The sequence below is a fragment of the Leucopleurus acutus genome, assembly GCF_964270905.1.
Source record: "Leucopleurus acutus genome assembly, chromosome: 14".
Taxonomy (NCBI): Eukaryota; Metazoa; Chordata; class Mammalia; order Artiodactyla; family Delphinidae; genus Leucopleurus; species Leucopleurus acutus.
This window is the reverse complement of record NC_139156.1, coordinates 44396778-44409657: the sequence shown is the minus strand read 5'-3', so window position 1 is coordinate 44409657 and position 12880 is coordinate 44396778.

Here is a 12880-nt window from a genome sequence, read left to right as displayed (position 1 = left end):
CTTGATAGCTCATTTCTTTTTAGTGCTTAATAACATTCCATAGCCTGGATGTACCACAGTTTACTCATCCGTTTACCTGCTGAAGGACATCTTGGTTGCTTCTAAGTTTTGGCAATTATGAACAAAGCTGCTATATACATTCATGTGCAAGTTTTTGTATTTTGTGTTGACATGTTTTCAGCTCCTTTGGGTAAATACCAAGAAGTTCAATGGCTGGATTGTATAATAAGATTATTAGTTTTGCAAGAAATCACCAAAATGTCTTCCAGTGTAGCTATACGATTTTGCATTACTACCAGCAGTGAATGAGAGTTCCTGTTGCTCCACATCCTCACCACCATTTGGCATCATCAGTGTTCTGAATTTTGACCATTTTAATAGGTGTGTAGTGGTATCTCATTGTTGTCTTAATTTGAATTTACCTGAGGACATATGATGTGGAGCATCTTTTCACAGGGTTAGTTGCCACCTGTACATCTTCTCTGGTGCGATATCTGTTAAGGTTTTTGGCCATTTTTTAATCAGGTTGGGGTTTTTTCCTACTGTTGAGTTTTAAGAGTTCCTTGTATATTTTGAAAAAAAAATTTTTAATAAAAAAGATTTAAAAGAAGAGTTCTTTGTATATTTTGGATAACAATCCTTTATCAGGTATGTATTTTGCAAATATTTTCTCCCAGTCTGTGGCTTCTCTTAATTCTCTTTATATTGCCTTTTGAAGAGCAGAAGTTTTTAACTTTGATGAAGTCCAGCTTATCAATTATTTATTGCATGGGTCGTGTCTTTAGTTTTATATCTAAAAATGTGCCACCAGACTTAAGGTCATCTAGGTTTTTTTCTATGTTATCTTCTAAAAATTCATAGTTTTGCATTTTACATATAGGTCTGTGGTGCATTTTGAGTTAATTTGTGTGAAGGATGTAAGATCTGTGTCTAGGTTCTTTTTTTTTTTTTTTTTTTTTGCCTATGGATGTCTAGTTTTTCCAGCATCATTTGCTGAAAAGACTGTCTTTGCTCCATGGTATGGCCTTTGCTCCTTTGTCAAAGATCACTTGACTGTATTTATGTGGGTTTATTTCTGGGCTCTCTATTCTGTCCCATTGATCTATTTGTCTATTCTCTCTCCAGTACCACACTGTCTTGATTACTGTAGTTTTATAGCAAGCAAGTCTTGAAGTCAGCTCATGTAAATTCTCCAGCTTTGTTCTTCTCCTTCAATATTGTGTTGGCTTTTCTGGGTCTTTTAACTCTCTATATTAACTTTAGAATCAGTTTATCCGTATCCATAAAACATCTTACTGGAATTTTGGTTGAGATTTTATTGAATCTATAGATCATTTGGGGAAGAACTGACATCTTAACAATAGTGAGTCTTTCTATACATAAACATGGACTATTTCTCCACTTACTTAGTTCTTTTTTGATTTCCTTCATCAGAGTTCTATGGTTTTTCTCATATAGATCTTATACATATTTTTTAGATTTATACCAAAGGTATTTCATTTGAAGGGTACTAATGTAAATGGCATTGCATTTTTAAATTTCAAATTCCACTTGTTCATTGTTGTTATATAGGAAAACAATAGAGTTTTTTATGTTAACCTCGTATCTTGCAACCTTGCTATAACCACTTATTAGTTCCAGGAGTTTTTTCATGGATTCTTTCATATTTTCTACATAGACAAGCATGTCTTCAGAAAAGACAGTTTTATATCTACCTTTTTAATCTGTATACCTTTTATTTCCTTTTCTTGCCTTACCACAATAGCAAGAACTTGCAGTACAATGTTGAAAAGGAGTGAGAGGGGACATCCTTGCCTTATACCAGATCTTAATGGGAAAGCTTCAAGTTTCTCACCATCAAGTATGATGTTAACTGTAGCGTTTTCATAGATAGTCTTTACCAAGTTGAGAAAGTTGCCCTCTATTCCAAGTTTACTGAAAGTTTTTTATCACAAATGGGTATTGGATTTTGTCAAATGTTTTTTCTGCATCTGCTGATATGATCATGTGATTTTTCTTTATTAGTCTGCTGATGCAATTGGTTACATTAACTGATTTTCAAATGCTGAACCAGCCTTGCATACCTTGGATAAATCCCACTTAGTTGTGGTGTATAATTCTTTTCATATTTTTTTTGGATATGATTTGTTAATATTTTGTTGAGAATATTTGCATATAGGTTCATGAGAGGTATTGGTCTGTAGTTTTCTTTTCTTGTAATGTCTCTGTCTGGCCGTGGTATTAGGGTAATGTGGGACTTAAAGAATGAGTTAGGAAGTGTGTGCCCTCTGATTAAAGTGTGTGCTTTAATCCTCTGAAAGAGGTTGTAAACAATGGTATCATTTCTTCCTTAGATGTGAATTCACCAGTGAACCCATCTGGGCGTGGTACTTTCTGTTTTGGAAGGTTATTAAGCTTTTGTTCAGCTTCCTTAGTAGATAATATTAGGCCTACTCAAATCATCTATTTATTCTGTAAGTTTTGGCAGGCTGTGTTTTTCAAGGAATTGATCCATTTCATTCAGGTTATCAAATGTGTGGGCATAGAGTTCCTCATAGTATTCTTTTGTTATCTTTTTTCATTTCCATGTACAGTTCCATTTTTTTACAAGGTCAATCTTAATAAATTCAGTAGTCCTAAAATGTTCTCCACTTATTAATTCTCCTGCCATTTCATTCTTTAATCTCTAGGTTACAGAGCTCAAGGTTGTATTCCCTTGAAAGTATAAGTATTTATTTTTTAAATTATCTTATTAGGTAAGATATTTAGGTATCTTACTTAAGCAAGTGTTATTTCAGAAGGATTTTAATCATATTCTGCAAGCTGCCTTCTTCACATTTTTAGAAAAGGAGGTATAGAATTTTTCCATTTTGTTTTGGTTTTTCTTTGATCTTCTGCTTAATTTTTTTTTATATTCATCTCAGGTCTGTTATTTGCCCCCAAAGGTTTAAATATATTTTCCTCAACTCTCCTCTCTATTTATTTGAAGTATTTGGAATTCCATTTTAATTCACCTATTGGCTTTTTAGCAGTACTTCATTGCACTACATTTTTAGTGCTACTTAGAAATTATGATACATTTCCTTAAGTTTTACAGCCTAGAGTTAATATTGTACTACCTTACATAAAATGTAGAAACCTTTAGGCCATATAGGACTTAGACAACATTTGAACCTACCCTTAACACAGGAACTTGAGTGCTTGAAGTTTATGGGATTTTTGCTTTTGCTTTTTTTTTTTTTTTTTTTCATTTTCCAGCCATCTGAGGAAGAAAGTAAAGGGAAATTCTTTATCTTGAGTATTTTTCTTAAATTCCAAAAAAGAAACAAACCATTCCCTTTCATTTCTTGTTCTTCCTCTCCATTAGTGGACACATGCAAGCAAGAGTATTCACACATTCAACACGTGAGCATACACACACACACACACACACTCTACTATACACCTGTACAAACGAAGGTTCTCTTGCTGCATATTTTTGTTTTCAAATACTGTTGTCATATGGACATCAGTAAGAAAAGATTTTAACTTTCATAAACATTGTCATTGTGATAAAGAGCCAAATGAAGTGGAAAATGCACTGTAGTATCATGTATCATGGGCCCCCAATTTTTTTTTTTTTTTTTTTTTGTCTCTGTTTGGTCTTCATTGCTGTACGTGGGCTTTCCCTAGTTGCAGCAAGCAGGGGCTACTACTCTTCGTTGCAGTGCGCGGGCTTCTCATTGTGGTGTCTTCTCTTTTTGTGGAGCATGGGCTCTAGGCGCACGGGCTTCAGTAGTTGTGGCGTGAGCTCTGTAGTTGTGGTTCGCAGAATCTAGAGCACAGGCTCAGTAGTTGTGGTGCACGGGCTTAGTTGCTCCACGGTATGTGGGATCTTCCCGGACCAGGGCTCGAACCCATGTCCCCTGCATTGGCAGGCGGAATCTTAACCACTGCGCCACCAGGGAAGCCCATGGGCTCCAGTTCTATGACTACTAAGTCCCCTCAAATCCAAAGATGTTCTGGCTCTAGAAGGTGCTGTTCTCAAGTATGTGAAACATCCCATCAGATGTTTAATTTGGTCTGGTATGCCCACAATGACCAGTAGGCTGAACTCTGTTTCATACAATCAACCAGTGGCTTTGCTTGGCAGAAAACATCTGAGTGTGGGTCATCCCGTGCTGGAGCACAGGGCATCAGGGAGAGAGGTGGGGCATCAGCACTGCTCCAAGCTCTTTTGCAAGGGCAGAAGTTGTCCCTGTGATAAGTGAGCAGTCAGAGCTATGTTCCATCTGAAACTCTCAGGATATGTGACAGCCAAAGTCTTCCAACTGCAGCCATCAAGCCCTCTAGGTAGGTAACAGGGACCTTAAAGCTTCCAAGCTTCTCCATTGATGGAAATTATCAGTCATCTTTTTTTAAAGAAAAAGTAAATTTCAAACTGATGTTGGCTTCAGGTACAAGAGATGCTTCAGGTACAAGAGATGCTACCTTAAAGCTTCCAAGCTTCTCCATTGATGGAAATTATCAGTCATCTTTTTTTAAAGAAAAAGTAAATTTCAAACTGATGTTGGCTTCAGGTACAAGAGATGCTACTGGCCATCAGAACCTTCAATAGGTACTGAACCGATGTAACAACATTGTGTTTTATTTTTAGGCAAGTACTCATTCATTGGAGAAAGCATAATGAGTAAAACTATTTCTCTTATGGTGACTGTTTAACTCCTAACATTTTCAGAGCCTTCCAATATTTTCACAGCTGTCCTATTTCCTCTTAAGAACGAGTTGATCAATGTTCCATTAGTTAGCTTTCTACTTCAACAGATCCCTTATTCTTTCCTTCCCTCTCCTGCTGCTTTTAACTAATCTTTTAAATTTTTTTATAAAAGTAATACATACCCAAAGTAAAAAATTCAAACACTATAGAAAAGCATAACACAAAAATGAAAAGATCCTCTGCCCTTAGCTCCTGCACTCCCAGAGGCAGTCATCACAAACACCAGTTTCTTTCTAGAACTTTCCCTGCATACACAATCCGAGAAACACAGATCAGTAGATTGATTAATAAAAAATGGCTGAATAATGATATATTTAATTCTCTCTTACTTGCTCTTTCATACTTCATATATATTAGACATGTCTTCGTAGCAGTTCACAAACAGGTTTACTGTGGTTGTCAACATTTGCATTTTGTTATACTATGCAAGTGTGCCATCATTTATTTAACCAGCGTTCCACAGGCCACTATTTAGATGACTTCACAGCGTTTAATGTTAAATGTTCCAGTGATTACCCTTACATACAATTTTTGAAAAATTGGGCTAGTGTATCAATAGGAATTTTTTTTCATAGTTCTCTATAAAATTAAAAATTTTACTGATATAAAAATTTAATAATTTTCAAATATAGGGGAAGCTGGGTTTGTTTTTTTTCATTTTTACTCTTTCAAAGTTTCTGCTCATTCTCAAATGACACTCTTTCTTATTTTGGCCTTCTATAAATCTGTCCTAAGCTGTGACAAAATTAATCTTTTTAAAAAGTTATGTTGATCTGTGGGATCCATAATTTCTTCTTTATAGATCATTTAAACAGTTATGTTTCATGGACAAAGCTCAAGGCTGGGGCATAACAGCAGCCTCCCCTGCCCCTGTGAGCTGGGTATTCTGGAGATCTCACCCCTCAGCCTGACTGGCTGACCTTTGTTGATTTTACTTGAAGCTATTATTCTAATTGACTCAGTCCTGGCTGACATCTGGATGTGTTTTATAACAGACTGTTTTCATAATTCCACAAAAAAGTTCTCAGGATTAATACTTGTTTATTTTCATGTTCCGTTGGACCTTAAATAAACTGGCGGCCAATTGTAGCAGAACTCCTTACTGGAAGCCATTTTACATAAATAAAGGGGATGGTAAATCCATCAAACCTTGGGTTTTCTGTTGCTTTAAAACCTCTTGCCAATAGAACATTATTCAGGAATGACCATAAAGTCAACCAATAGCAAAACACCTAGGAATAGTTGCAGTTTGCTGGGGTAGAAGCAGTCAGATGTGTGAGAAGGATATGCAGTTACCTTCCTGCATAAGTAGAGGGGCGGCAGGAGGCGGCAGGAGTACACACAAGCACATGTGGGCGGACAACCCAGCACACAAGTGGAAAGACATCCTACTGGGATATCATATGTTTTGTTCTCTCTGCTGTAGGCATTCTTTCCTGTCCCATCTGAAGATTTTTCAAATTTTCCTTTAAGTTTTCTGACTCTAAGTTCTTAATTCAAGAAGCCTCCCCCATCCCAAAATTACAAAATTATTCTTCTGGATTTCCTTCTGATAATTATTGGTTTTATTGTTTTATATTTAATTAATCTAATAAGGATCTAAATGTATTACCATTGTTGTAATTTTTGTTGTTAGCATTTTTCCAAATAAGTAGCCAGTTGAGATAATGTATTTTACTGAGTAATAAACCTGTGCTACAATGATTTAAACACCACTTTCACTATTTTAGAAATCTTCTTGCCTATATACATCTGTTTCTGGGTGCATGTTTCTGCTCCATCTCTCCCCATTGATCCGTCTCCTCTGAGGTTAGTTCAAGGCTATCTGGATCACTGAAACATTGTGATGTGCTTTAATAGCTATACAGCAATTACCAGACAATTACCTTCTTCTTTTCCAGAATTTTCTTGGCTTTCCTTGCATGTTTCTCTTCCAGATACACTTCAGAATCTTTTGGTTAAGTATCAAAATAAAATCACATTGGGATATTGACTAGGGTTATACTAAGTTTGCATATTAATGGAAAGAACTGACATCTATACAACACTGAATAATTCATCCTGAAGATTGTTCTGCAGGTTAATTTTTAAGTGTTATTTTTATTATGTCATCAGGCTTATGCCATATCCATTAAAGGGATTTGGCAATAATTTCGCAGCAGTTTCTGGAACAGTTTCAGTAAAATAATTATCTGTTCCTTAAGTTTCAGCCACATATTATTATTATTTTCTAAATAGCCTGTAATTGCAGTTTTGTTTTTCTCCATGACATAAAGAGTTGTTTTTAAAAATATTTTTGAGCTTCCAACGTATGCCGGCTTACCTTTCTGTCATTTATTTCTAGTTTTGTTCTACTTGTGAACACTTTTGAATTTTCCATGTTACCCGTGTCCATAACTCTTTAACTTTTCTCTAACAATTCTGCAACTTTGTGTGTGTGCCACACATCACCTGTGGCTCTCTTGCTGTTATCCTCAGTAGATGGACTTCCGTAGATCTAACCTCAGCTTCTCGTCTTTGCCTTCATCATCTTTATACCTCTACAACTTTCCTTTTCCTGTGGGACGACTTTTATGTTATGCTTTAACAGCCATATAGCAATTACCAACTAATTATTGGCTCATGAAAAGTTCCTGCAACACCTAATCTATTCATCATTGCTTCTCTGCCATTTTCGTTTTGGGTAATTATGTTTTTCACCTTAAATCCATTCATTTGTCAGTTTTTCCTCCTTTATAAATTCACAGTACTCTTACATTTTATTGAGAATGCAAATCCAGACTTTCAAATGATTTCTCCTTCTTCTTGGAGTCAGTCTGTTGCTCTGATTCCAAATGAAACCAGGTTTGTGGCGTCTTTTTTCTGCTTGCTTATCTCTACAAAGGGAAGTCCACACAGCATTGGGAGGGGTCTGTCAGAGACCACTGGCTTGCAGTTAGAATCTCTCAGGCTACGATCAAAAAATGGAAGAGTTGAGATTTCTAGGCATTCCCTTTTTCTAGGTAAGTTTCCAATAGGGTGTAGGAGATAGGCATGGATTAAGAATTGGAGATGGCGGTAACAGGAGATTTAAGCAGAGTGCTAAATGGTTTATATTCGGTATTCTTGGGGCACTGTCAAGGCTGCCCTTGATAGGAGCAGGACCACCCTTGCCACTGCATTTGATTTCACATGGACTTCTTTCTCCACCAAGGCAAATACAAGTAGGTGGACAAAACTCTGAGGCATCTCACTTGGGGCCCCTGAAGTTTGGTTCTACCCTCCCCATAACCCATATGTTCTCCCTGTGGCTTTCCGCTCTCACTCCATAGTCTTCAAGTCTTCTTGTCTCCTTTTTGAGGATACCAAACAGATATTTTCTAAAACATTTTTCTCTTTCCTGTAAATGATTTTAGAGATCTGCGCTTTCTCTAAGTCCTCTAGATAACATGTTATTCTCCTTGGGTTGCAGGATTATTCAACAGAAACTTTTTAATGTTTGCTCATACAAGGAAAAACTGTATCCAGGCTTGGCATCCACTGACAGACACAGGATGTGAATTGCCCTGGGTCACTGCCCCATCCTTCCTCTTGAGGAGTTCAATGACCCTCCTTCCGAGTGCTGTCTGGAGAGCTGATAAATAGAGCCCGTAGCCCAGTTTTCACTTCAGCGCAGTCATTCAGGTGGAGCTGGATCACAGATCTTAGTAAGGTGAAGACGTCCCCCCTCCACGTGGACTGCCAGGGTCTATGGTTAGAGAGTCAGATGCAGTCTATGGACCCTTTTAGGGTTCACCGTTTCTTGAACATACTACGTGCCTTTGTGAAAGTTGTCACCTCACTCATGAATGTTCTTCCCCAAACTGCATCTACTAATCAACATTCGGAGCCCAGATAGATGTAATGCCACCTCCTCAGTGGAACGCCTGGAGATCCCTTTCCTCCTTATCATCTGTGACCTATTACCTATAAATTGTGACTTCAGTGATTCATGTTTGAAATACAGAGCTTCACTTAGCTGTCTACTTGTTCTGCTTTCCAGGCTAGTCTGTAATTAATTTTTGTCTTCCAGAGCTAGGACAGGCCACAAAACACGATGGACTTGCAACACTTGGAGTAGACATGTTCACAAGGACACTGTAGCCTCTTCCAGGGGTGTCTTTGCCCTGCTGATTCTTTCAGGAACAGTTTTAATAGTAAGAGTCACATATTAAACTGACTGGTCATGAAAAGGATATCAGATCCTGCACATCATAATGGCATAATTATAATATATAAATAACAATCACACATAACAACCAGTAATAATAATGGTAACTAATTATAACAGGAAAGATTGACTTATGATTATTAATAACATTAATATTAATAACTATCATCATGAGAAACATCACTTTGGAAGAGGTTGGGTTATCTCCAGAGCTGAGTGCTCCAGAATGGAGACAGAGGAGAGAACAAAGAAAATGGGCAATTGAGAGACATGATTCTCTGCGGGAAAAGGCAAAAGGGGAAACCCATAAAAGCTCAGCAGGGTACAGTCTGCCACCTTTCCACTCTCTTAGCTGTCCTCTACCTTTCTCCTACCTACACCACAACCAGCAGCAGCAATGGTGATAACTAACATGTGACACAAATGAACCAGGAATATAGAGAGTTTCCTCGCATCCAGTGTCTCTCTCCATCTCACAACAACTCAGTGGGGTCCACAGAAGAGGAAAACTGAATCTCAAAGATCTAGAGCCGAGACCTGAGACCCATTCCTAGCTGACCCAGAATGCTGTACTCATTTTCTGTTATTGGCCACTTAAAAGGGAAGCCCCACTGGTACGTAATGGGAACAAGGCAGCAAGTGTGCCCTGGAAAACACAAGCGTAGGTAGAATGATGACAGTGCAACTCTGTCCATCTGCTGTGATGCCTCTAGCAGAGCAGCAAATGCATCTGGCGAGTCCTGGACCAGCTCTGTTTTCCTGGGGTCTAGTTGTTGGCACGAAGATGATTCGGCCATAATGGTGGGAAAGATGGATGATATCTCAACATTTAAAACAGACTCGAACAGCTTCTGTGGAAAAGGTAAGCTGACTCCCCGAGTCAAAACAGTCAAGAATTACGCATCTTAGGAACTTCCTTCTCATACACCCATATATATCAAAGAGAGAACCTCTGCCGCTCTCTTGAGAGACACTGATAGATATCTGATCACACACAACAAAGTCCTGGCCATTCCAAAACTGAATCCATACGTGTGCTTAGCTGCTGAGTTCCCTGTAAGAACACCCAGGGATTTGTGTGTGGGAAATTAAGTAGATGGTGAAAATACTGGAAGCACCTGATGTGGCTTAGAGGGAGGTCAGGGAGGCTGTAGGAGAATGTGGGAGAAGCCTGTTCAAAAAACCTCAGGTCGTCCGGTTCAGGCTTTGGGCGTGAGTGCACCTGTTCAACATCAGAAAGTAATCTGACAAATGATGCACCTGACCTCTGGGCTTTCTCTCAGAATCTAGAGGCCCAGAGATGGAGGGGCTGTGGTGACTATGAACTCCTACTTCTTCACCCTCTTGGTAGTTAGGTTCCAGGCATCCCTCTGTATGAGAAAGCCCTACTCATCTCAAATCCCAGGAATTTATGTTGCTGCCTTTTACTCTTGCTAGATCTGTTCTTTCTCTTACCAAATATAGAGTGGGTTACTGTTTTTCCAGCTCCTTTTGGGAAAAGAGACAAGAAGTAACAAGAAACAGTTATGTGGACTCCATGAAAATTTCACAATCATTCTGGGGGTTGGTCCCTACTGTGTGGTTCCCATAAGCCCTGATCATCTCCCCTCTCCTCTTCCATTCCTGATGGCAAAGATTTCTGTTGTTTGTTTGCTTGTTTGCTTTTTTCACTCCTTGAGCCTTCTTCCTCCCTTAGACCACTTCTTTCAGGAAGGCCTATATATCTAGTCTACTTATTACTGGAAGAAAAGATCACCATGGTGTATCCCAACCCTCCCTCCTCCTTGGTGTGTCAAGTGCATTTGAGGAATCAGGGAAAATGGAATTATCTGTGTCTCCTTGAAGAGCTAAATATACAGGCTGCCCATTAAGCCCCTGAAAAGCAGACAACAGAATAACCAGGTATCGGTCAGCATAAGACTAAGTTATGTTGCAGTAACATACAACCTCCAAATCTCAGTGCTTAATATAACAAAGACCCATGTCTTCTCATGCCACATGCCCATTTTGGGTTAGCGAGGAGCCTCTACTCCTCAGAGTCACTCAACAATCCAGCCTGAGGGAGTGGCCACTATTTCCAAGATTCCAGTCATTGTTGCAGAGGGCAAGAGCACTACGGAGATCTCACATCAACAATTAAAAGCTCTGGTCTGGAGGTAAAGCATTCTTTCCGATCATAACTCATTCTCCAGAAGGAATCACATGGCCTCATACAACCACAAGGCAACCAAGAAGTGCAATCCTACCTAATCCTACCTAATGCAAACAGCATTAACGATGGTCATGTATAGCTGCATCTGCCTCCTATAATCAGTAGTATCAATTCTCAGACCAGTAAGACCTGCAAGTAGCTTCAAAGAAACTGCTCCAAAGACGACTGTGGTGATGTTCAAGGAGAGCCATAGTGCTTCTAGCAGAACAGGGAGGAGATAACCATCTTTCACCTTAGAGAAGGGCTTCTAAGAGCCACTTTATAGTTTTAACTTTTCATTTCATTTTTTTTCTGCATTTGCAAGCTAATTTTTCTACCTTGAGTTAGAATCACCGTAGAAAAGTAGCTATTAGTAAGGACCGGCACTAATTTTGGAGATGGAAAAAAATTAAGTGTGAAATATATCTTGATGAAATCACTGACAAATCATGGACAGAACTAAAATGATTACTTCCTCCTTTGGTGTGGAGGTCAGTGTTATTCCGGGAGTCAGGCTATCTGTACAGGGCTGGAAGGCAGTAGACTTCTACAACTTCCAGAATTCTACAACTTCTTTTCTTTTCTACTAAATGGGAGAGGCAGACTACATATCTCTAGGATCTCTTTTGTTCTGAAATGTTGTGAATATAAATTAAGGAAAATTAATTTTTACTCCTGCAACTGCTAAAAAGAATCCCATCTTCTTGGCCAGCACCTTATTCGCCCGGAGCCCATGAGGTTGGAGTTCCTCAGATTAAGTCCTAGAGCCTCTTTACTCACTTGGTTCCCTTCCCCTGGGTAAGGTCCTCCTGTCCTGTTTCTGTCCACAACCTCTAGACTGATACCTTCAGAGGTTCAAGTATATTCACTCAGACAAAGTTCCCTGTATCTCCACTTCTCATAGTCATCTCAAAATGTCCCAGAGTGATGGTCTCTCCCACCTTCAACCTGATGCTCTTTTAATGTCACCATCAGTAAGCTAGTTTCTTGTGCTCAAGACCAAGGAGTTATTCTGGAGACCTCCTTCTTCGTTCTCATCCAGTCCAATCCTTCCATCCAATAATTCTGATCTATTCCACCTCTCAAAGGGCTCAACCTCTTTCTCTCTTCTCCATCTCCACCCCACCACCCCAGGTTGAGCCACTGTCATGAATTTCCTGGATGTATGCAATCAATCATCCCCACTGCTTGTCTTAGTGCTTCTGCTCTTATACTTCCCAAATCATACTGGACACAGAAGTTGAAATGATATATTAAAGAATAAATTAGATCACACCACTTGCTTAAACTCTTTAGTGGCATCCTCTTTAATTTAGGATTGAGTCCCCAGTCCCACCAGATAGCTGTCACCTGCCCCTCACACACACCTCCCATCACATCTCTTGTCACCCTCCTTTTTGCTCACAAGATCTAGCCTCACATTCCTTTCACTACTTGAAATGTTATCCCTTCTTCTGCCTCATCACTTTTTCCCATCAGGTTCACTCTTCCTGCCATGTTTTTCCTCCACATCTTTGCCTGGCCTATCCCCAACTCCTCCTTCAGTCACCCACTTAATGGTCATTTCCTCAGGAAGGCCTTCTCTGCCACTCATTCTACTCTAGATTCCCTTTAAATTGCTCCTTTATTCCTTACATTATTTATCACCCATTTTAATTATGTTTATTTCCACTTATTAGTCATTTGCTTTATGACAAACTGACATCTAACATCACACTCAATGACGAAAAGCTGAAAGCATTTC